This window comes from Urocitellus parryii, chromosome 10 (genome assembly GCF_045843805.1).
Source record: "Urocitellus parryii isolate mUroPar1 chromosome 10, mUroPar1.hap1, whole genome shotgun sequence".
NCBI lineage: Eukaryota > Metazoa > Chordata > Mammalia > Rodentia > Sciuridae > Urocitellus > Urocitellus parryii.
Window position 1 is genome coordinate 95027412 of NC_135540.1, and position 24651 is coordinate 95052062.

The window sequence follows — 24651 nt, forward strand, 5'->3', positions numbered from 1 at the left end:
CCTATAGTTATACTTCATTCTATATTACTTATGTGGTCTTTTTATCTTTTTTCACGGTATTTCAAAAGATTTTGAAAATTTATAAATGTTATTAAGCATAATCTTTTGGCTGTTTGTCATCTTTATTGCATATTAACCTGCTATCCAATAAATTTTTATTTTAAACATTTTGTATATTGTATGTTAATGTTTTCTTCCATATTTCTTTACTTTTCTACCCTGTTTTGCTGAATGCTAATATATATTTCAAAATTTTATTCTTTTTAAGTGTATAAAATCTCTATGACTTATATGTTTTGCTAATGTTCTAGAATATGAAATATTTTATTATCAATCAAGTCTACAGATTTTCTTATATTCAAATTTACTACTTCTTTAATTTATAGATACATTTGGAATAAAACATATTTTTGATTTCTTGCTGTCAGCTATACTTATATGGTCACATTTTTTTGGTTTCTTGCTGTCAGCTATACTTATATGCATCTATAATATTTCATATAATCTTACAGTGCAATACTGACATTCCTTCATCAAAAAGTGGGATCTGTTTCATCTCTTTGAGTCTGAGCAGTCATATAACTTCCTTGACCAATAGAAAGCAGCAGAAGTTATGTCATAGAATATATTAGAGCTTCTATCTCTCTCCTTCTCCTTCTCAGCCTCTTCTTCTTCTCTTTCTTTTCCTCCATCTTCTTCTCTCCAAACACTTGGTCTTCAGCCCTACCAGTTTGTTTCCAGAAAGCTCTGATCACATGAAGACAACATGTGTAGTGCTGCATTTATAGCCACAACTAGTCTCCTAGATAGCACTAACCACAAGATTTGTGAATAAATGAGCATTTAATACTTTCACTCACCAGATTTTAGAGTTTTCTGGTGAAGCCCTAGATCTTTTGGAGCTGAGATAAATAATTTTCACTGTATCCCTGACCAAAATCCTTGCCCACAGCAACAGATACCTGGTAGCACATTATACTAATCTAATAAGCCAGGATTGCCATTGGCTTGTTGAGGTTTCTAAACTTTATTGAAAGTTTTACCTCTTTAATTTTTCATATTTTGAGAGAAATATATTGTACCATCTCCCAATATTCTGCATACCTTACTATTTCTTCTCATCTTTGTAATGTGTGTATGTGTGTTGAAACTTTGTTACTGAGAGTACATTATCATTTATTGAATCTTCTGATGACTTGAGCTATTATCAATAGAGAATGGCCCTCTTTATCTCTGTTAATGTTGGCCAACTTTGTATTTTTCTTGAAATTGATGTAAGTATACCAATGCTATGATTTCGGTATGCTTTGTCTCCCAAAGATTCATTTACTAAAAGTTTGACTTGCAATGTGAAGATATTAAAAGGTCATGTAACCTTAAAGAGGGGGAGTTCAGTGAAAGATAAGTAGGAGGCCCTTGGGGAGCATTGTTTTCAGAAAGGATTAATGCTAGTAAGTTCTTAAAAGAACAAGTTGTTATAAAGCCAATCCATGTTCTTGGCCCCTTCTGCCGGTGGCTAGATCCCCCATTTATTTCTCAACAGTTTTACCGTGCAAACAAGAGAAACTTGGCTAGGATGCTGGAACCATGCTATTGAATCTCTAGTACTGTGAGTTAAATAAATGTTTTTATTTTAAAGGAGGAATATAGCCTCAGGTATTCTATTAAAATGATGGAAAACAGACTAATATAACCATTTTTCTTTCTAGTATAATTTACTTGTTATTTCCTTACTCTTTTACTCCTTTTGTACACTTACCTTTTATTATGTTTCCCATGAGCAATATCAAGCCATATTTGAAAATTCATACACTGTGACATTTTCTTAGACTGAAGAAAGACATTATTTCCATTAGTCATTACTACCAAGTGATTCAGATTGATTTTTAAGACTTTGGTTATTTGCGTTTATAGTGCCAGTACCAAAACAAACAAACAAAACGAAGTTGGGTGCTGAATAATGGTCTTTGGAGAATTATCTACTTTTTCTCTCTGTCTTATTCAAAATTATTCAGCTGGCTGGGTGCAGTGGTGCATGACTATTATGCCAGTGGCTCAGGAAGCTGAAGCAGGAGGATCCTGAGTTCAAAGCAAGATAAAGTGAGGCATTAAGTAACTCAGTGAGACTATATGTCTCTAAATAAAATACAAAATGGGGCTGAGGGTGTGGCTCAGTGTTCTAGTGCCCCTGAGTAAAACCTCTGGTACAAAAAAAAAAATCTAGTTACCTTTGATATGTGTAATTTCACATTTCAAGTTGTTAGGCATTGATTTTAAAGACATTTACATAGCAAAACCATTGTAACAGAAATATTAGTACTTTGAGAACATGTGACTATATTGAACCCTTCATACTGCTGACATTCTATAAAATTTGACCCAAACTTAGAATATTTCTTTTGCTTGCTTCCATGTCAAGTTTTCTCAAACCCTTTGCCACTCAGTGAGTAAAAACAATACTCTTAAACTAACATTTTAAAATTCAAAGTGAATATGTTCATTTCTACAAACAAAAGCAGTTATTAACAAAAATATTTTTCTAACTTTTTTGCTTTCTGCTCTTTGTTCTTTTCTTCTTCCCTTTCTGACTGTCTAAGGCTGCAACAGCCATATGCTTTTGAGCATGAGAATGAAGTCCTCTTGTAGAACAGAAATAAAGATTCCTTGATGGCATTGCTAAGCCATTGTATTAACAATGGACTACCTAACTTATGCTTTGTGATATTATTCTATGAGACAGAAAAACCTACACAACTTAAAAACACTCTACTAGAAGTTTTGACATTTAAGCCAAATAATTTTGAAAATACATAATGTTTCAACTATAATATAGATTCTTTTCATGAAACTGATCCAGGTAAATGACATTAGTTCCTTCTTTAAGCTCTTTGCCAAAATATATGGATAATTAATTTTTGGTAATTTTTTTTGAATATTTTGAACATCTGAATAGATTGAGATTGAATTTTCAGAGCCTAGTAATTTTACTTTAAAAATAAGCCTTTGTTATTACTTGTGATGAAAAATGATAATTTTCTATTAATAAAGAGTTCATGATCCCAGTCAGTTTCCAAAAATATACTGTCAACACTTATTTGTAAAAAAAAATGGAATAATAAAAAACTTAACACTCAAAAAACAAACAACCCAATCAATAAATGGGCTAAGGAGCTGAACAGACACTTCTCAGAAGAGGATATACAATCAATCAACAAATATATGAAACAACAACAACATCTCTAGTAACTAGAGAAATGCAAATAAAAACTACTCTAAGATTTCATCTCACTCCAGTGAGAATTGCAGTTATCAAGAATATAAGCAACAATAAGTGTTGTCAAGGATGTGGGGGGAAAAGCACTCATACATTTCTGGTGGGCTGCAATTGGTGCAATCAATCTAGTAAGCAGTATGGAGATTCCTTAGAAAACTTGGAATGGAAGCACTATTTGACACAGCTATCCCACTCCTCAGTCAATACCCAAAGGACTTAAAACCAGAATACTACAGTGATGCAGCTACTTCAATGTTTATAGCAGCACAATTCACAATTGCAAAACTGTGGAACCAACCTAGATGCCCTTCAATAGATGAATGGATAAAGAAACTGTGGTACATATACATAATGGAATATTACTCAACATTGAAAAAGAATAAAATTATGGCATTTGCAGGTAAATGGATGGAGTTGGAGAATATCATGCTAAGCAAAATAAGCCAATCCCAGAAAACCAGGGGATGAATATTTTCTCTGATAGCTGAATGCTAATCCATAATGGGGGGATGCATGGGGTGAATGGAGAAACTTTAGATGAGGCTAAGGGGAGGGGGAAGGGAGCAAGAGTTTAGGAAAGATGGTGAAATGAGATAAACATCATCAACCTAGGTACATGTATGATTGCACAAATGGTGTGAGTCTACTTCATGTTCAACCAGAGAAGTGAAATATTGTACTCCATTTGTGTACAATGAATCAAAGAGTTTCCTACTATCATATATAACTGATGAGAACTAATTAAAAGTGGAATAATTTCAATATTTTTTTGCAACAAGCTTTCTGCTAAAATAATAATAATAATAATAATAATAATAATAATAAATTTATTTGAATAGAGTTAATGAAACATTTTTGTATATTTGTTTCATTTAATCACCTCTGAAAATTTATATGGTGTCTATTACTCTTGTCATCACAGTTTCTTAAGTGCAAAATAAGATTAGCAAAATGAAATGCTTATTTGAAATTTCATAACTAGTATACAAGAGAGAAGACTTATAACTTCAAAATTGATGCTGTTTTTGATACACTTTGGTACCTTTCTGGTTAAAATGTGGACACTAGTATGAGGGAAGCAAATTTTTAATAGAGCATTTTGAGATACCCTTATCTATATTGGAAAGCCTGCCACAATTATGCAAATGGGATTTTCTGCTATTTGAACAATATGCATTTAATATAAAATGTTGTTTCATGTTGTTGATTTAACAGATTGATATTTAAATAGATCTTTCTATATGCAAAAATCCATAATTTAACTATATGTCAATTAAAAGAAAAAGGGCTTAACTATATAAAATACATATTTTTAGAAGTATTCAATAGCCCATCTAAAAGATATTATGATTCATTCAATAGATAAAAAATATTTATTTAGAATATGCTATGTGTCAAGAGCAGGAAGTATAACAGGGAACAAAGTAGATGATCAACATGCAACCACTGTATGGGTTAAAGTGACACTAAGAGTAAAGAATCAAACAATATCTCAAATAGTAATGATAATATTAGTAAGTCATGTTTCTGCTCCTTTCTCTTAGTTTTAGACAAAAATTTCCTTGTAAATAAACAATTTTTGCATCTTCCACCAACTCATACTGCTCTGTTGTGATTTAGTATATATACTCCAGCTTCATACCCTTTTGCTTTAGAAACTAACCCACCAGATGACTCAGGCCTTTAGTCCAAGATTTATATGTAGCAGTAGGCTATGTTATTTCAGGATTACTTGTGATGTGTTATGGGTTTGTGTTCCCTCAAAAAAAAAATAAGCAGAAGTCTTTACCTGAGGACTTCAGAATTCAATCTTTGGAAGCTGTCTTTCTAGAGAGAGAGCCAAGTTAAAATGTATTAAATAGAGTAGCCATAATCCAATATGATGGGTAGCTTCATTAAAGGGGAAAATCAAGCCCAAACACATGTAGAGAGATGGTATGCAGATACACAGGGGGAGTACCCTGTGAAGATGAAGGACTGGAGTGAGGTATGTGCAAACCAAGGACATGTGAGACTTCTATAAGCTAGGTGGAGGCATGAAACAGATCATTTCTCAAGCTTTCTGAGGGAGCATGGTACTGCCAAGACATCAGTTTCAAACTTCTAGATGCCAAAACTACGAGATAATAAATTTCCATTGGTTTAACTACTCAGTTTGTGGTACTTTGTTTCAGCAGCTCTAGGGAAATAATATAATGAACAAATATTCAGATGTGGGATTCAGCAACATAAAGAGCACTTAGTTTCAGACAAAAGGCACATTCTTTGCTATGCTGGATAGGAAAAAAAGTACAACAGATAGAATGTGATAACTTTTAATCAAATAAAAGAAAAACAGGGTGCTGTGGCAGTATTTCATCATGTTCAATGTAGACCGACTACAATTTAGTGGGAGAGTGACCCTATGGTCAATTAATTATTTTACTTGCTAGATGTATTTCAGAATCATCAGGATAGTCCTTCAATTACAACCGAATAAAAGTAAAATGTAGAATGATAAATTCAGACTTTATTTTTTTAACTTAATGCACAAGATTAAATGATGTTGTCATAGACCTTATTTATTTTGGACTTTAAGAAATTTGGACTGTGAAGAAAAATAAATTTGGACTTTATTATTTATGTGCATCAAGTTATTTTTAATTTTTTGTATAGATTTAAAATGTTTTGATAAGAACACATAGAGTTAGATCCACTCTTCTAATTTTTAAGTGTACAATACATTATCCTTTACCATGTGAGTCTAAAGACTAATGAAATAGAAGAGAAGCACAGAAAATCCACACATACATAGTCAATTCAACAAGGGTGCAAGTGTACAAAATGGGCAAAGAATAGTCTCTTCAACACAATAGTGCTGGGAAATTATATATCTACATGAAAAAGAATGAAATCGGACCTTTCTCTTATACTGTACATAAAAGTCAAAGTAAATTGTTAAAAGATTAATATCACTCTGTTATCTTGCCCTTTCTCTCATTCTTCCTCATGGAGATGGATTGGTTTATCTGGCTAATGAATTTGGGATTGAAATGCACTTAATTTCTCAGTTTTCTCATTTTGAATCATTCCCAGCACCCACTGTGTTCTCTACTCAAGAACTTTTACAGGATCCTGTTGATATTTGCAATGGTCCCATATTATCTGTTTCTAGGTTGACAAATTTGTGTGATTATGCAGGCAGTGTTAAGACATAATGTTTGGGGCTGGAGATGTGGCTCAAGCGGTAGTGCGCTCGCCTGGCATGCGTGCGGCCCGGGTTCAATCCTCAGCACCACATACAAACAAAAATGTTGTGTCCGCTGAAAACTAAAAAATAAATATTAAAAAATTCTAAAAAAAAAAGACATAACATTCACCAACATACATAAAGTATGATTTCTTATCTTTAATTTTTCATATATAATTTTAAATATGCTTAGTTTGTTTATTCAAGTGAAAGGCAATATTAGTTTTGGAGTTCAACGGATCCCAGTAAATTAAAAAAAAAAGATAAAATTTAGAGAAGAGACTATGTCTTGGGCATGAGCATAGGTGATATTACATAAGAAGGAATGGTTAGACAGTGCTCTCTCTTTTGACATTCTTGACTGCTTGTTTGCTCACTTGATTTTTTACATTCCTACATATCTTGAAATATCTGTAAGATTTATTTAATTATGATCACATATTACCTTGTGAGCAAACGTTGCTATACTAATTTCTTCAATATAAGTATTATAATAGGACTTCACCAACAATCTATAAATTCATTTCTCTGATTTGGGGACTTTATGTCTCCTTTTCTCTTAGTTCTCCCCTTTGTTACTGGAGTATATTCTATAGTGTTTTTTAAAAGATATTTAGTATGTAATTATTTTGAGAATTTGTGAATCTGAAACTGACTTTATAATCACATGTTACTGATTCTTTGACTATGGATATTAGTAATAGCATTGTACAAAGTTCTATTCTCATACATGTTCTTGATTTTTCACTGTTTCTTTCATATTATTTTAAGTAGGTTCATTTTTCAATCAGGTCTTTCATTCACATCTCATCTCAATTAATGAGGCTTCTGGAAAACTACAAATCCTTTAATAGTATGGTGTTTCTTAATTCTAAAATTTAAAAAGTTCCATATAGATATTAAAATTATCATATGCATCTATATAAATATCATATATAATTATCACAGAGATGACTATGAATGAAATATATATATGTATATATATATATATATATATATATATATATATATATACCACTAGCTCAAAATATTCTATGAAAATAAATTAGTTTGGTAATATGATTCATCTTTCCTCCATCATTGATTCCTCTTCTTCAATAAGATACTATATAAAACAGAATAAAATCAAAATAAAGAAAATACTGAAAACACAAATTGTTTGGGCATGTAATGTAGTTATAAATGATACTGTGTTATACATATCTTAGAGACTGATTCTAAAGCAGCAAACTAACAATCATATACACACCTCATTGAAAATGCTTCCTTTTCTTGAATGCTTACTGTATACTAGTTTTCTGCTAGGAAGATTGAAGGTATTGAGTTTATCTTGCCTCTATTATATAAAATCTCAGTAATTGTGAGAGCAGATTATTTCATTGTATGATGTTTCACGAACCTTATTTCTATCCACTACTAATTATGTATTTCTTAGCTCATTAGCTCCTCAGAAATTTACATAGATACATATAACATCATGATATGGACAAACTTTAATTTTGTATAAGATTCAGTATGAATGCACATGAAAACTGATTATTAACATATCTTTGGATTTTATCTGATATTTTACTTGGAATTTGAAATAGAGGTGGAACTCAGTTTTCTATTCTATTTATTTCTTCCATAATCACAAAAAAATCTTGAATTGTTGGGGTTAAAGTTTTTTAATACTTATTAGTTCCTTGGCTACTTATAAATCTTATTTATACTTATCCCTACCTTGAAATAACAAATATTATTTTCTTTTACATGTCAGCTCATGATTCACCATATTTTATTCATAAATATAAACTGATGTTTCCCTTTATATTTTTGCAATTAATTTTTGATATGAATAAAATAAAATAATAGATTATTTTTATTCTTAATATTTTAAGAATATTTTCATATATGTATTTGATATATGTATATCATATATGTATTTAAATTATTAAAATTCTAAACTTTTTTTCTTTTTAATCAATGAATATTCTGAAACCTGTTATATTTCTCATCTTACTGTTATAGTACACAAAATGCAATACCACATTTTAATGCTTTATATAAGTAAATGTATTATATACTTCTTTTGTACCATACAAATGAAGAGGTTTAAATTTATGCTTCTCCTAGCACAAGAAAAAATAAGGACTTTATTTTACTTTGTATTCTTTCCATGAGGTATATTAAGCATGCTTATGTTGTGACTAATATACAATTTTCCATTACAAATATAGACAGACAAACATTTGAACAAAGAAGAAATTTTGATTATGCTTTGAGAATTATTCCCCCAGATTATTCCCAACTTCAATTTACTTCACTCTTTTGTTCTCATCTAAAAGAAGTTTATAATTACAAACATGCAGAGAAAATTTAAAATTCAGTTTTCTATTGTTAGATCTATCATTATGATAAAAGCATTTCTCAGAGTTGGACTGCATCTTAAGACAGCCTTAGTAGCATTTCAATAGCAACCAAATTCATTTGTGTCCTAGAATTAATTTAAATTACTTTTTTTACACTAATGAATATTATTGTTATATTGAGCTTGCTAACAACAATGCAGGTGTCTTCACAATATTGTATATAATTAGAGGTAATCCTGCAAGGGCAGAACCGATACAATTTGGTAGCTACTTGCATCCTATTGTAAATCAAATCATTGATTTACACGTTTGTATTAGTTGGTCACTTAAACTTTTACTTTTATAATACTATTTATTATCTTAAAATAACTCCTGGATTTTTGTCAAGGTTTTGCCCAAATTGATAAAAAATATCAATCTCAAAATGAACTATTTAAGCTTCAAACAATCAGAAGGGAGGAGATAATTAAAGTTATCAGAGAGAATGACTATTTTGAGAGAGCAAGTGTACAGAGGAGAAAAGAAAATTGAAGGTTTGGGATATAAGAGAGGAAAAAAAAGCTAAATAGAAGGACCAAGGCAAGAATATTAGAAAACCACAGTATCATGGTGCCTTTAGTAAACTGAGAGAAGAATATTTTAAATTTATGTAAACAGCATATTGATAAATATTTTGATATGACAGTATTCACTGAAAATAAATTTAACATGTTAATAATACTGGGAGTGTTAAATAGTATGAGGCAATATTTAATAATTTTGAACTAAATTTATAATAAAGAATTTGTTAGAATCAATGCCTTTTTTTTCCTTTCATAAAATAAGCCCCATTTGCCATTATGGTGGTATAACATTTTCAGTAAAAAAGAGTTACCTTATTATTTTAAGTACACTTTCAAGTGTAAAGTCAATACAACCATAATGGGTGAAATGGAAAGTGTTAAACAAGTCCTTCTAAGTTGAAAATGTGACTCCATTGGGATCATAACAAATATGTAGAGAATTTCTCATACTTTGTTGAGCCCAATGTAGCTATCAATGTACATATAACATCATACTAAATAATTCTGTTTCAGTCAGCTTTTTTTTTTTTTTTTTTTTTTTTTTTGCCATCGTGACTAACAGAACTGCAGGAATAATTAGAGGAGAAAAAGTTTATTATAGGGCTTATGATTTCAGAGGTCTCAGTCCATAGATAGCTGACTCCATTCCTGGCGACTGAGATTAGGCAGAACATCATGGTGGAAGTGTGTGGTGGAGGAAAGAGGCTATGGACATGATAATCTTGAAGCACACAGAAAGATCTCTGCTCAAGAAAGACAAAATATACCCCAAAGTTAAGTCCCAAGGGATTCCCCTCCTCCAGCCACACCATACCAGCCTACAGTTACCACTCAGTTAATCCCTATCAAGGTATTAATTAACTGATTGGGTTAAGGCTCTCATAACCCAGTCATTTTATCTCTAAACCTTTTTGCATTGTCTTACACATGAGCTATTGGAAGACATGTCTAAAACATAACATATGCTGACATTTTTAAAGCTGTTTTTCTACACTTGTTAACATTTCAAGTAAAATACAAATGTAATCTTGTATATTCATACTTTTTTTTCAAGACTTAAGAACTTTCAACTACCTCAAAGATGGCCTAGGGAAAAAGTACATGAAATGAAATCTGATGTCATCAATTACTTAACAAAGGTAAATTTAATTCATAATACTTTATTTCCTGATTGGATATTTTGGCCTATGGATGCACTGTTATTTTGTAAAAGATTGAATTAACCACAAGATAGTTATAATTTAAAACTTTATCATAAATGCAATGATGACTTCTGCATTACACAATTTTTAAGACCTCTTCCATCATATTGAATTAGTTTCCATTACTTTAAACATTAGGTTAAACTAATAAAATCATATTTTAAGTAAACTAGTATTTTCCATAAAGCACAGAGTCTGATTAATGTGGAAGTTCCTTCCTCTACTAGTTATATCTCTAACCAAGTTATAATAGGGAGTCCTTTTAGTACTGGTAATTTTCCTTGTGGAAACATCCGTTAACTGTCTCTGATAAATCTACTTAGAAGCAGTGAGACACTTTAAATCTCAAACTTCTTAAAGAGTTTGAGATGTGCCCATTAATCATTATCAGCTAGCAGATGTATTAAAATTTATCACTCTTCTAGAGCTCTTCTGTCAATTTGGACCCAGTCCAGGGGCAGGCCCTTTTCACATAAAATGGAATAAAACAGACATGCACATAGACCCATTTCAATTCTGTCTGTCTCACCACAATGACTTGAAAAATGTATTCAATAAATTATATTTACAGATTTATGACCATTGGATCTTTCTATTCTTGCCCATACTTAAAACTAGCTATTTTGCCAGCATAGTCTTTTCTGATGCTTTCAGTGTTATAACTTCAGCAATATTTTAGTGATGTGTTCACTGAAGAAAGAAAAAATAGGAATACTAAGTAAGCTTGATGTTCATATATTTTATAAAATGTTGGGAATACCAACTGCATTATAAATGGCTTTGGAAATGTAGCTAAAAGTTGAACTAAATGAATAACTCAGCTTTAAAATGGCAAAAATAACTCATCTCAGGAGTGGTATTTTTGATACCTCTTTGTTATATTATAATCATAATTGAGAGTACATTGTTACCTGTGATCTCCACATCAAGCTTTGTTTATTCTCAGTTTCTCTGGGAAAGAAGCAAATATTGTCTTATTCCTATGCACAAGGAACTTTGTATCTCCTATCAACATGTTTATGCACACCAGAGCTAAGATACACTTGTTCCTGTGCACTTTGCCAAGTGCAAATTGTTTGAGAAGGACTGTCTTATATTGTTGAAATCTTTTACTTCCCTTATGATAGGTACCAATTTTATTTAATACTTTAGGGAAATGAGTTTAGTTAATAATAAGTTAGCATTGCCACTATTCTTATCTGTTTGTTACATGACTAAGGCTAATTCAATGCAATATAAGGTTAGATTATTATTTTTTAGTTCATAGCATACAATGCAACCTTGCATAAGGGAAAAGAAACACAGTAAGTACTAGTAATAAAGATTTATATGAAAGCATCAGCAGAGAAAACTTTATGAGGGAGAAGCAAAACTTCACAATAATCAACACATACAGATGCCACCTGGGATATTGTTCAATCTGAATAAATGTGTTTTTAAATTGATTTCTGTAACTCAAAAAGCAGTTTGAAACCCACTTAAGTGTTGCTTTCAAATATGATATCTTTTTATCATGAGTACTATCATGGTTGTAAACAATGGAAAATAAACTGAAGTTTTATATATTTCTATATTTGAATGAAACTTGCTCAGAAAAAACATTTTTATGAAACAATTAAATATTAACAATCAATATTTTTTAATTTTCTTCATAAGACCGTGCTGTAGTTAAGGACTGGGTCAACTTTCTAGTAGTTACGTGTGTTTTCTGGATTTCTTCTCTTTTTTGTCTACAACTCTTCTAAACCTTCACTGTTGATATTGTGTTACAGAGATAGATGTTCAGTAACAAAGCAAATTCTAATATCCAGGGCACATTCTTACTTAATTTTTTTTGTGGGGGGAGGTGGTGGGGCTCCTATATTGTGTTATTATTCATTTAAGTTTGTTTCAGTCCCATGTAAACTAATCTTGTTCTGCATGGCCTATACTGGTTATAGAGGTTATGATGGTTATTTTATTACAATAGATAGAGGAAAAGTTGTATTAACTTTATTATTTTGAAATGCATTTAAGTTATTCTGAGTCTCATTTCACATGTAGAAGGGAAATTTAAATTTCCAAGTGTAATGAGCTGATTCTTTTTAACTCAAGTTCTTGCAGTTTCCTGAAAAGCCAGGGATGAGAATGCTTTCCCTGCTTCTGTTTTCCTGTGTCAAAGTAATAAATCAGTGTTCTCCAATGTAGCTATTGTTCTGCTTTAATGAATCTTGCAGTCAATCTCTCGATATTCTGTCCTTACCCTGGATTCTTTAGTAGACTAAATAATTCAGGGAACTGCAAACATCATCCCATCCTTCAGTCCTGGAGAAATTTCCCATGTCAGGTTGTTTAAAACCCCCCGATTAAAATTTCAGAGTTTCACCCTTTTCTCTTACACTTAAATTTTTGTCCTTCTCTTTTAGAAAATAATGTGATATGTTCATTATAGAATCAGTGGAAACCCCAAAGTTTTAGGAACCAAAGCTCTTCTTGACCCAGAAACCCACTTTCACAGGGATGAAAGGTGGAGAAAAGGAAGAAATTGCCTCATTTCATCTAATGTTAAGGATATTTAAAAAACACAAGTAAAACCATGATTAATTATCCTGCTACATAATCAGGTTAACATTTGGGGGGTTGGTAGGATGCTTCCAAAGTTTTCATTTTTGGGGGTGGGAGTATGATCTTCACATTTTCTGTTCTTATAATGTTTTTTACTACTGTACATATTTTTCCATGAGTTGTAAGGTACTGTGTTATTATTCATTATTAATAGCAGCTACTCTCTTATATTTGATAAAGGGGCTAAAAGCATGCAATGGAGGAAGGTTAGCATCTTCAACAAATGGTGTTGGGAAAACTGGAAATCCATATGCAACAAAATGAAACTGAATCCCTTTCTCTCGCCTTGCACAAAAGTTAACTCAAAATGGATCAAGGAGCTTGATATCAAATCAGAGACACTGCGTCTGATAGAAGAAAAAGTTGGCTTGGATCTACATATTGTGGGGTCTGGCTCCAAATTCCTTAATAGGACACCCATAGCACAAGAGTTAATAACAAGAATCAACAAATGGGACTTAAACTAAAAAGTTTTTTCTCAGCAAGAGAAACAATAAGAGAGGTAAATAGGGAGCCTACATCCTGGGAACAAATTTTTACTCCTCACACTTCAGATAGAGCCCTAATATCCAGAGAATACAAAGAACTCAAAAAATTAGACAATAAGATAACAAATAACCCAATCAACAAATGGGCCAAGGACCTGAACAGACACTTCTCAGAGGAGGACATACAATCAATCAACAAGTACATGAAAAAATGCTCACCATCTCTAGCAGTCAGAGAAAGGCAAATCAAAACTACCCTAAGATACCATCTCACTCCAGTAAGATTGGCCGCCACTATGAAGTCAAACAACAACAAGTGCTGGCAAGGATGTGGAGAAAAGGGTACTCTTGTACATTGCTGGTGGGACTGCAAATTGGTTGAGGCCAATTTGCAAAGCAGTTTGGAGATTCCTGGGAAAGCTGGGAATGGAACCACCATTTGACCCTGCTGTTGCCTATTCCCTGAAGACCTTAAAGGAGCATGCTACAGGGATGCTGCTACATCGATGTTCATAGCAGCACAATTCACAATAGCTAGACTGTGGAACCAACCCAGATGCCCTTCAATAGATGAATGGATAAAAAAAAATGTGGCATCTATACACAATGGAGTACTATGCAGCAATAAAATGACAAAATCATAGAATTTGCAGGGAAATGGATGGCACTAGAGCAGATTACGCTTAGTGAAGCTAGTCAATCCCTAAAAAACAAATACCAGATGTCTTCTTTGATATAATGAGAGCAACTATGAACAGAGCAGGGAGGAAGAAAAGATTAACATTAAACAGAGACATGAGATGGGAGGGAAAGGGAGAGAAAAGGGAAATTGCATGGAAATGAAGGGAGACCCTCATTGCTATACAAAATTACATATAAGAGGTTGTGAGGGGAATGGGAAAATAAACAAGGAGAGAAATGAATTACAGTAGATGGGGTAGAGAGAGAAGATGGGAGGGGTTGGGGGGATAGTAGGGGATAGGAAAGGTAGCAGAATACAACAATTACTAATTGGGCATTATGTAAAATTGTGGATGTGTAACCGACGTGATTCTGCAATCTACATTTGGGGTAAAATTGGGAGTTCATAACCCACTTCAATCTAATGTATGAAATATGATATGTCAAGAGCTTTGTAATGTTGTGAACAACCAATAAAAAAAATAAAGGTGTATTATTGAAAAAAAATAGCAGCTACTCACATGTAAGAGAACAGAATTAAAATATTGTATGTTTTTATGTTTGGGTATCTCAATAATGGAAACTTTCACCCATCTTCCTGAGGGATCACTTTGGCTGCTGTTGAAAGTAGACTATAGTGGTAGAAAATAGAAAATATGAAACTTCCTGAGGGAAAATGGTAGCTAAGGCTAGGTTTGTATGAGAAATGTTTAGATACAATTTTGAAAACAGATCCAAGAGCTGTTACTGAGGATTAGGTATAGCAAATGTGATTAAAACAAAAATCAACCACAACGTCCAGGTTTTTACTTGATATTTAGAAAAATACAACAGATATCATTTGGCATAGGGTAGATTCTGGGACATCTGGTTTAGGAACAAGAATAATAGTTCAGTTTTGAACATTTGGAAATTGTAATGCCTATTAGGTGCAGTTAGATATATGAAAGAAAGAATTTGTTAGAAAAGCATGTGGTGGGAGAAATGAAAAAAATGCACCAATGTGAGAATGGATTTTAAAGACTACTAACAATAGGTGAAGTGCCAAGTATAGTAAATAAGGGGAAATCTACAAAATGGTGGAGTCAGGGGCCACTTCAACACTCATTAGAGAGTTCAGGGAGAAAGGAGCAAATAGCAAAGGAGACTGATTAGGAACAACCTGCAATACAGGAAAGAGAGAAAGGAAAAAGAGAAAGTTGTGTCCTGGAGGCCAATTGCAGATAGAATACCTGGGAGAAAGGAGCAATCATCACTGTCAGATAATGCTGCAAGGTAATTAATAGAAAGACTGAGAACAGATCAAATGGAATATTAATATTCCAGAAAATTATGCAAGATATGTTCAAAAATTATTTTAATTTCTTAATTAGATTTTTCTTAGAAATGTTTTCAGTGGTGAATTATAGCTTTATGTAAGTATAGAGTTCATTTTGACATAATCACACGTGAATGGAATTTAATTCTTCCATTTCTGTCCCCACTACTTTCTCTTTCCCTCCCCTCCTCTCTCTCCCTGTTTCCCTTCCTCTATTCTAATGGTCTTCCTTCTATTTATTGATTGATTTTTTAACTGGTTCTTTAAACATATACATAATGTGAAATTCGCTGTGGTATATTCATATGTAGACATAATATAATTTGTTCAATTTCATTCTCCCAGTTTCTTCCTTTTCCCATAATTTTTCCACGACTCAATTCCCTTCTTGTACTTCACTGATCTTCCTTCTATTTTCGTTGAATTCTCTCTTGCTTTTTTTCCTCTTTTTTTTTTTTTTTTGGTCTAGCTTCTGCATGAGACCCCTGACTTTCTGAATCTGGCCTATTTCACTTTCCAGGATGTTCTCCAATTACATGCATTTGACAGCCCATGCCATAATTTCATCCCTCTTTATGGCTAAGTAGAACTCCATTGTGTATATATACTACAGGGTATATATTATACACCTGAACTGGTTTCATAACTTGGCTATTATACTTTGTGCTGCTATTAACAATAGTATACCTGGATCACTGCAGTATTCTAATTTTAGTTCTGTTGGGTAAATACCAAGGAGAGAAATACCTAGATGACATGATGTTTCATTCCTTGTCTTTCAAGGAATCTTCACACTGCTTTCCAGAGTGGTTGTACTAATTTTCAGTCCCAGCAAGAATGTATGAGTGTACCTTTTCCCCTACATCCTCACCAGCTTTAATTATTTCTATTCTTGATTGTCATTCCACCTGGACTGAGAGAAAATCTCAAAGGCTTTTTTTCTTTTCTTTCTTTTTTTTTTTTTTTAATATTTTAAGGCTGAGGATTTAACCCAGTAGTACTTTATCATTGAGCTACATCCCCAGCCCTTTTTATTTATTTTTATATTTTTATTTTGAGAGAGTATCTCACTAATTTGTTTAGGTTCTTGTTATGTTGTTGAAGTTTCCATGAACTTGCTACCCTCCTGTCTCAGACTCTGGAGTCAATAGGATAATAGGGGTGCACCACTGTGCCCAGTTCAATGTAGCTTTGACTTGTATTTCCCTGATTTCTAGGGATGTTGAAGATTATTTTTAATATCTATGTTAGCCATTTTTTACTTCTTCTTTTCAGGAATAACCATTTCGTTCTTTTGCCCATTTATTGACTGGATTATTTGGTTTTCTTTTGGTATTTTTCTTTGAGTTCTTTGTATATTCTGGGTATTAATCTCCTGTCAGAATTGTAGCTGATATAGATTTCTATCATTCTATAGGCTATTTCTTCATACCTTTAAATGTTCCCCTTGCTACACAAAAACTTTTTAATTTGATAAAACACATGCTGACATAACACCTTGTATGTATGATTTAAAAAGTTATAAAGATATTAGTAAATTTTATCAGTCAAAAATAAAAATATAAATCAATAAATATATCCTAAATAGACTTTTTCATATGATTTTTAGCATGCAGTTGGAATGTCCTTTTACAATGATAGTCTTCTCTTCACCTTTAGATGCCTATGCATCTGTTTGTAGTGCAGGGATAAAATGTAAAAGTACATGTAGTTTTATAAACTATTATAAACTTCTGTTATTATTTAAGTTTTCCCTTCTCTTACTTCACAATAACTGTCAAGGTTGATGTATTATCTTGGCCTACCCCTGTCACCACATTCATTTGAAGATGGCAGATAGTTGTTTTGTGAAGATGAAATCGATTTTAGAGAACTGACAATAAATACTTGATTAATTCATTGCTAATCTAATTAGGAAACATTTTGAATTGAATAAGATAGAGAAGAAAAATGAGCTAAAATGTTTATTTCTCCAAATGTGATAATTTTATAGTTATATAAAACACCACTCCTTAATAAATGACAGATTTTCTTGTACATTTTGTTACTGATTGACTTTGGTAAGCATGTATTAAGGGAATACATGAAACTAAGTGCTTTTCTGGATGCTTATATTGAATTTTAATTAAAATGAATATTTTTGCAGATATTTGGTTGAATAAAATAACAATGAACATTAAAATATATTATTTTAAAAAGATATAAGTAGGAGCATAATTTAGAAATTGCATATTTGGCTGAGAAATACTTATAATTAATGGTTTAGTGTTTTACTATCTCCACTTATAGGCCATATATAATGTATGTACTTATACTAATGATTTCTGCATTCTGTTAGTAAATATATCTATTTGTATGCGTAGGTATATTATTTTGTTTCCATCTAGTGTTTCATTTAAATACTGCTAATCACATGAATTCTGTTACACAATTTCCTCATGTGCTGAACACAAATGAAATTTTAAATAAGGGTCAGAAAAGTTTTGTTTGAGTCTAGGTCTAACTCTTGTATTTAGTAGCTCTGCATCTCTGAGTCACTTAATTTCTTAAAGTTCCCTTGTCTGTTAAGTGGGATTAAAAGACCTATATAACAGTAAATAATGTTGTAATGAAAAAATCCATTTGTAAACCAGGTTACAAGTACAAATATTGAAAGACTATGATCTATTTAGTAATCAGAATATTGATCAATTCTTCCTCTGCCCCACATTTGGGTATCACTGAGAGAGCTACCTGTCAGGTCAGTTTTCAAATGGCATTGTTGAGAACCTGGCGAGTTGCAAAATACAGAATACTAAGAACACACTATGTTGGTTTATTCCATCAGTGTCATTACTTTTATTATACATTATATTCATCACTGTTACTTTTTAATATGTAAACTACTAAACTATCATGATAAATTTGATTGTGTATATCATGAAGACAGCTCAGAAAATCTGAGTTATTTTCATTGCTGTAACAGAGCTATCACTGTTGTGTAACTCATATGAGTTCCAGCAATCCAGATAAAAAGTGAATGTTCCACTGAATCATTCTGATGTTTGCCCTTAACAAAAAAGCTTTGGGTAATTGACTGAATGTTTCATTTTGCATCCAGATGTTTGGCTTTGAGCTGATGTAACCACTGTCATAATTACTTACAACCTCCCAAGATATCCATAGAATTAGCTACTTCTAGATCTTTACTGCTTTCAACATATTATTAGTGTTATCAATCACTTTTTCAATTACTTCTGCAGGATCTAAATTTATTAAACTCTTCAATTAAGCCCATTAAGATGCACAATGAGCATGCATATTTCAAGCAAGTGTTTTGGTGGTCCCAAATGATATTTAAAGAGCACTTTTCATACCATAAACAACTCTTCTTAAGGGCTAAGTTTCTCCCAGTTGGTATGATTGTACTCTGAAAATTCCAGTAAAACTTATGTATACAGGAATTAGCATGTGTTTTCAAATAATATCCCATTCATTCCATTATCTTCTTAATTTCATTTTCAACTTAGCCATTACCTGTATATGAATAGAGTCTTCAAGTGCTGAGTTACCTCTTCTTAAGAAAATGACTCAGTAGTAACTGATAGTCATGCTATGAAGCCAATGGATCAATAAACTTATCTTAAAGTAGTTACAAACTGGATCATTTATTAATTATTTACTTAAGAATAATGTGGTTTGAACCCATGTCCTCACCCTTGTTAGGCATGTAGCCAAGCTCTACCATTGAGCTACATCCCAACATTTTTTTTTTAATTTTAATTTGAGACAGGTCTTGCTCCACTGCCAATGTTGTGATCCTGCAATCCTCCTGCCTCAACTTTCTGAGTTGCTGGTATTAGAGGAGTGTTCCACCATGCCTGTACCAAAGTAGAAACTTTTTAATATTAAAATTAGTTTTTGATATTAAAGACCTATTAGATCTTTTCATATCTCAAATCTTTATTTTTTTTAAAAAAGGTACTAAAATCAGTTTAGGCCAGGATACACCTGAACATAAATTCCTTAAATATCAAAATACTTAAGTTGTCTTTCAGAAATATCTTGCAGAATCCACACAAGAATGGTTTGGAACTGGCTTTTCAAGAAAAGAAAATCCTACAACTTCCCCTTCTAGCCATCCAATCAAGGGGCAACTTCTCCTGTCTCTCTTCCTATAAATTACCCCACTACCAACTGATTAGGCAGATCAGAGCTTTTTGCTATTGGTCTCCTTGTTGGGTTTGTACATACTAATTTTTTTTCTATTTACAAAATTCCCAGTCCATAGTATTGGCTTCAAAGTACATTGTGCAGTGAAGCCTTGCTTAGTAACATTACCGTCAAGCTATAGGCTTAATCTAGCTCCCTGTTTTTGTCTATTCTGTGAATAAGAAATATTTTCTAAATTTTCAGCTGTTTTTTTAAAAAATGTAATATTTGACACTTACCTAAAGTCCAAATTACAGTGATCAGAAAAAAGTTTTATTTGAATATAGTCATGCTCATTTGTTTATGCATTATGACTCTTTTGTTTGATCTCTACAATAGAAATTTTGTGGTAAAAATAAACAAAACAAACAAACAAAAAACCTAAAGCCACAATTCTTACTATCTGTCCATTTAAAGAAATTTGCCGGCCACTGTTCTGATGGAGAGGACTTAGAACTTCTACACATGATCTCAGTCCTATGTAAGGATTCTGGCTGTGGAAATGTACAAGGCAGCTTTCCTCTGGTGAGCAAACTCCCAGTCGGTAACAGGTACCCTGCTTCCCATGGTTGGAAAATTCTGCATTTTCTCCCAAGAATAAGATGATTAATACATGTTCAATGTCAGCTGCTATGGTAATGTCCTTCATGAGGATATTCTATGATAAAGTCTTATCAGCCTTGACCTTGATCTCTGACACTCAGCTTCTGGGAATAAAGGAACTCTCTTAGACAAGACCAATGTGTCACTGCACCTAAACCTGCCCATGTAACAGTAACTTTATACAATGAGCAATATGTACTAATGATGTCAGTGACCTAATGTAAACTATTGATATAAATAAAGCTGGCAACTCAGTCGAGCAGCTTCTACTTTGCCGCTGCACCTTGCTTCTGTCTCTTTTTGCTTTTCTTTACAGTCCCATTCCTAGGGCCATATTTGCCTTAGATGGGAAGTATTTAAAGTACAATAACCCAACCTTCCAACTAAATGTGGAATTATCTTTCTGTCTATTCTATTTTCCAACTATGTGAGTCAATTATAGTAAGCTACCAAAGAGACCCTTCTAAGCATTGGCCACTGGTAGGTTTTCCTATTGCTTTTTCATGGGTTCCTTCTACGGTGCATATCAAGATTCACATCTGAGAAACTTTTTGTTCATTTCATGACATTCCTGTTAACTGAATCACATTTCATTATTTCCTGAAAAATTAGATACAAGCTATGATTTTTCTTTGACAAAGTTTTCCAGAGTAGGTTCCAAAGAACATTAATTTGCCAGGGGTCAAATATGTTGCTAAATAGATCCACATTCAAATAAGTTTGAAAAAAACTCTTGGTTAAACAAATTTAAACAGTTTCTCTTCTGAATGATTTCTTTGTAAACATCTTTAATATGCAGAATTCTTTAAATATATTTGGCTGTCAAACACCTTCTTATGTGAAGCATGTCATGGGACTTACTGTTCTCTAAGGTGCCATAATTATTCAGGAATGCCAAATTAAATATTAAATTAATTAGACTCTAATATCAAAAAAAGCTGTATTTTTACCTTTAGTCAATCTATAGGTGGTCTTTAACCTCTAATTTTACCTGTTAAGTCTATTTTAAAATTTATTTTATTTAGGAACTGATATATAAATACCACTTTCTATATGTCAAGCATTGTTCTATGGAATTTTCAAATATTAACTTATTTAACTTGCATGAAAATCCTATTACTTAGGTGAATTATTATCCATACTTTACAGATGAGAAACCTGATACACCAAGAAGAAAGGTGATTTCCCCAAGGTTATTTAGCTAAAAGGTGGAGGAGCTAGAATTAATGCTTTCAGAGTCCTTGCTCTTAACCTATAAACTATCCTGACACTTCTGGCCCCAATTCAAATATGATTAAAACTTCCTCTATATATAAAAATGTTCTTCCATTTGATGATTTTCTCTATTTAGGGGAAACATCTAATAAAAGGATGAATATGGCCCACTGTATATCTGATTTTCAGTATAAAGGAGACTGTAAACTAAAACAATCATCACATTGATAACAACAGTAATAACTGGGAAAAAAAGAGAAAAAAACAGGAGATAGTCTACTAAGTATTTATTTTCCTCCTATATTGGTTTTCTCAAGCTACCATCACAAAAATAGCACAGACTTAATGCTTAAACAATTGAAATTTATTTCTCACAATTCTGTAGTGTGGGAAGTCCTAGGCCAAGTTGCCAACAAAGTAGGTTTTTTCTTTTTTTTTTTTTTTAGAGAGAGAGAGAGTGAGGGAGAGAGAGAGAGAGAGAGAGAGAGAGAGAGAGAGAGAGAGAGAGAGAGAATTTTTTAATATTTATTTTTTAGTTTTCGGCGGACACAACATCTTTGTATGTGGTGCTGCGGATCGAACCCGGGCTGCATGCATGCCAAGTGAGCGCGCTATAGTTTGAGCCACATCCCCAGCCCCAACAAAGTAGTTTTTACCCTAAAATCTTTTTATGTTGCTTATAAGCAGGTGACATTTCACAGTGTGCTCATGTGTCCCCTTTTGTGTACTTGGATGAGAGAGAAGGAGCTCTTTGATGTCTTTTTTATAAGAACCCCAATCCTATGGAATGAGTACCCCAATCCTCATACATTAAAGCTTTAATGTTTTGGGTGGAGAAGGATTAAATCCACAGTGGCCTTTTGCCTTCATCCCAGTCCATAGAAACATTTATGGTTAGGTTCAAGTCCTTTGTTCTTGACAATAAACAGACCAAAATGATGTGTAGTCCAAGATTATTAAGGGTCATGGTTTCTCTATAACATCTCTCCTTTCCTGTTGTGGTGATCTTGGAGATCACATAGTTCAAAGGATATAGCTCCAAGTGAAAAAGGGGTGGCCTAGACTTCAGTAGACTCTAATCAGAAATAAATGTTACATGAAGGAAGCCACTGAAGTTTCTGGGTTTATATTTGTAAATATGACATAATTACTTCTTTCCAAAATTTGTCATTTTAAAGTGAAAATCTGTAGCTTAAAGTAGGGAATTAGGGAAGTGCCATGATACAGTACAGTGAATATACCATGGAAAAAAACAACAATATCCAATATCACCAGAACCAATATTTCCAAATTAGTTTTATAAAGTCTTGGAAGTAATCCATTTTTCCCCTGATATTTTGAATGTACATAAAATTTAGCTTAGTTTTCTTAGTTCATTCATAGAACACATTTTATACGGAAGAAAGTAAGGAACCTTAGAAAGGATCATTAACTGAATAGAGTAGAAGAGCTAAAAAATCTCAGATTTCCCAGGACATAATTCTGATCTTCAAAAAATTACTTAATGTCTCTAGACTTTGGTGTCCTCATATAAAAATATTGGCCAGGCTGACTGGACATCTCTAATATAATTTCAAATCCATTACTATAAACTAAGACTGTAAAATTAGAAAAAAATTACTTTTACCTGGATATGGCAGGATATAAAGATATAAGAATATTGTTTCATTCTGTTTTATTCATTATTGTTTATTTATAAGACACAGTTCATAATTACCATGAGAGTCAAACTCAATGATATTAAAAGTTTGAATTTTTTCATTAAAATTTAAATTAGCTTTCATTCTAATTTAATCTAAATATCAAAATATGTGAAATATTGCAAGGTCACATTATTGGCTTTGTTAGACTACTCATATTGCTATAATAGAATACCACAGACTGGGTGACTATGATGCTACATACTTATTTTATTTCAGTTCTAGGTACTGGAAAGTCAGGATCAGACACTCCTGGGTTTGTTTTCTGATGAAGTCTCTCTTCTTGGCATGCAGATGGCTACTCACCTATACTTATGTGGCCTTTCTTTCATGTTCTTATTCTTCTGTTTTTTCTTTCTTTTCTCATGACACCAGTTCTGTTGAATTAGGGTCCTATTCTTAATTCCACCTCATTTAACCTTAATGATTTCCTTCAAGTATCTATGTCTAACTACAGTCATATGGTGGATTAAAGGTTCAATATACAAATTTTGGGAGAAAACAATTCAGACCATAACATTGTCGTGCATTGCACTGCTCTTTTTACCCAACATCAATTTTATAAATTTGGCAAAATATGCTGAGTTTTTTAAATCACAGATATTGATATCTGGTCTCTGTTATATGAGTATAACACAATTTCAATATCATATACCTTATCTTTAAGTCATTTTCAGATACATTATTATACGATAAGCTAAAATTATTTTATTTTGATGAGATAATTTTTCTTTTTGAAGTATTTCTAAGCCCAGTGTTTCCTTTACAAAATATAAATAAAATACCTATTTAATAAAGTATTATAGGATTTCAATTACAAATTATTCTTAAAGTAATCTACATCTAAACACACAATCAAGATTGTTATTTCATTTATTCTGCAGTAAATTAAACATTAACTTGCAATTTAAACTAACATGGTCTATACTAGACCATGATGCTCCCCGCAAGCAACAGAATAGTAGGATGAGAGCTTAAATTTCTGGAAACATAAAAGCAATGTGTCTAAACAGTTCAATGGAAACATGTATGGATGATGCATTATCGTATTTCTACAACATAAAACTTCAAACAGTAAGTTTAACAACATTGTCGTTCACAATTTTCAGCACACTAAACAAATCATTTAATGTCTCTGGACTTTGCTGTCCTCATATAAAATCATTGGCCAGACTGACTGGATATTTCTAATATAATTTCAAATCCATTACTATAAAGTAAGACTGTAAATA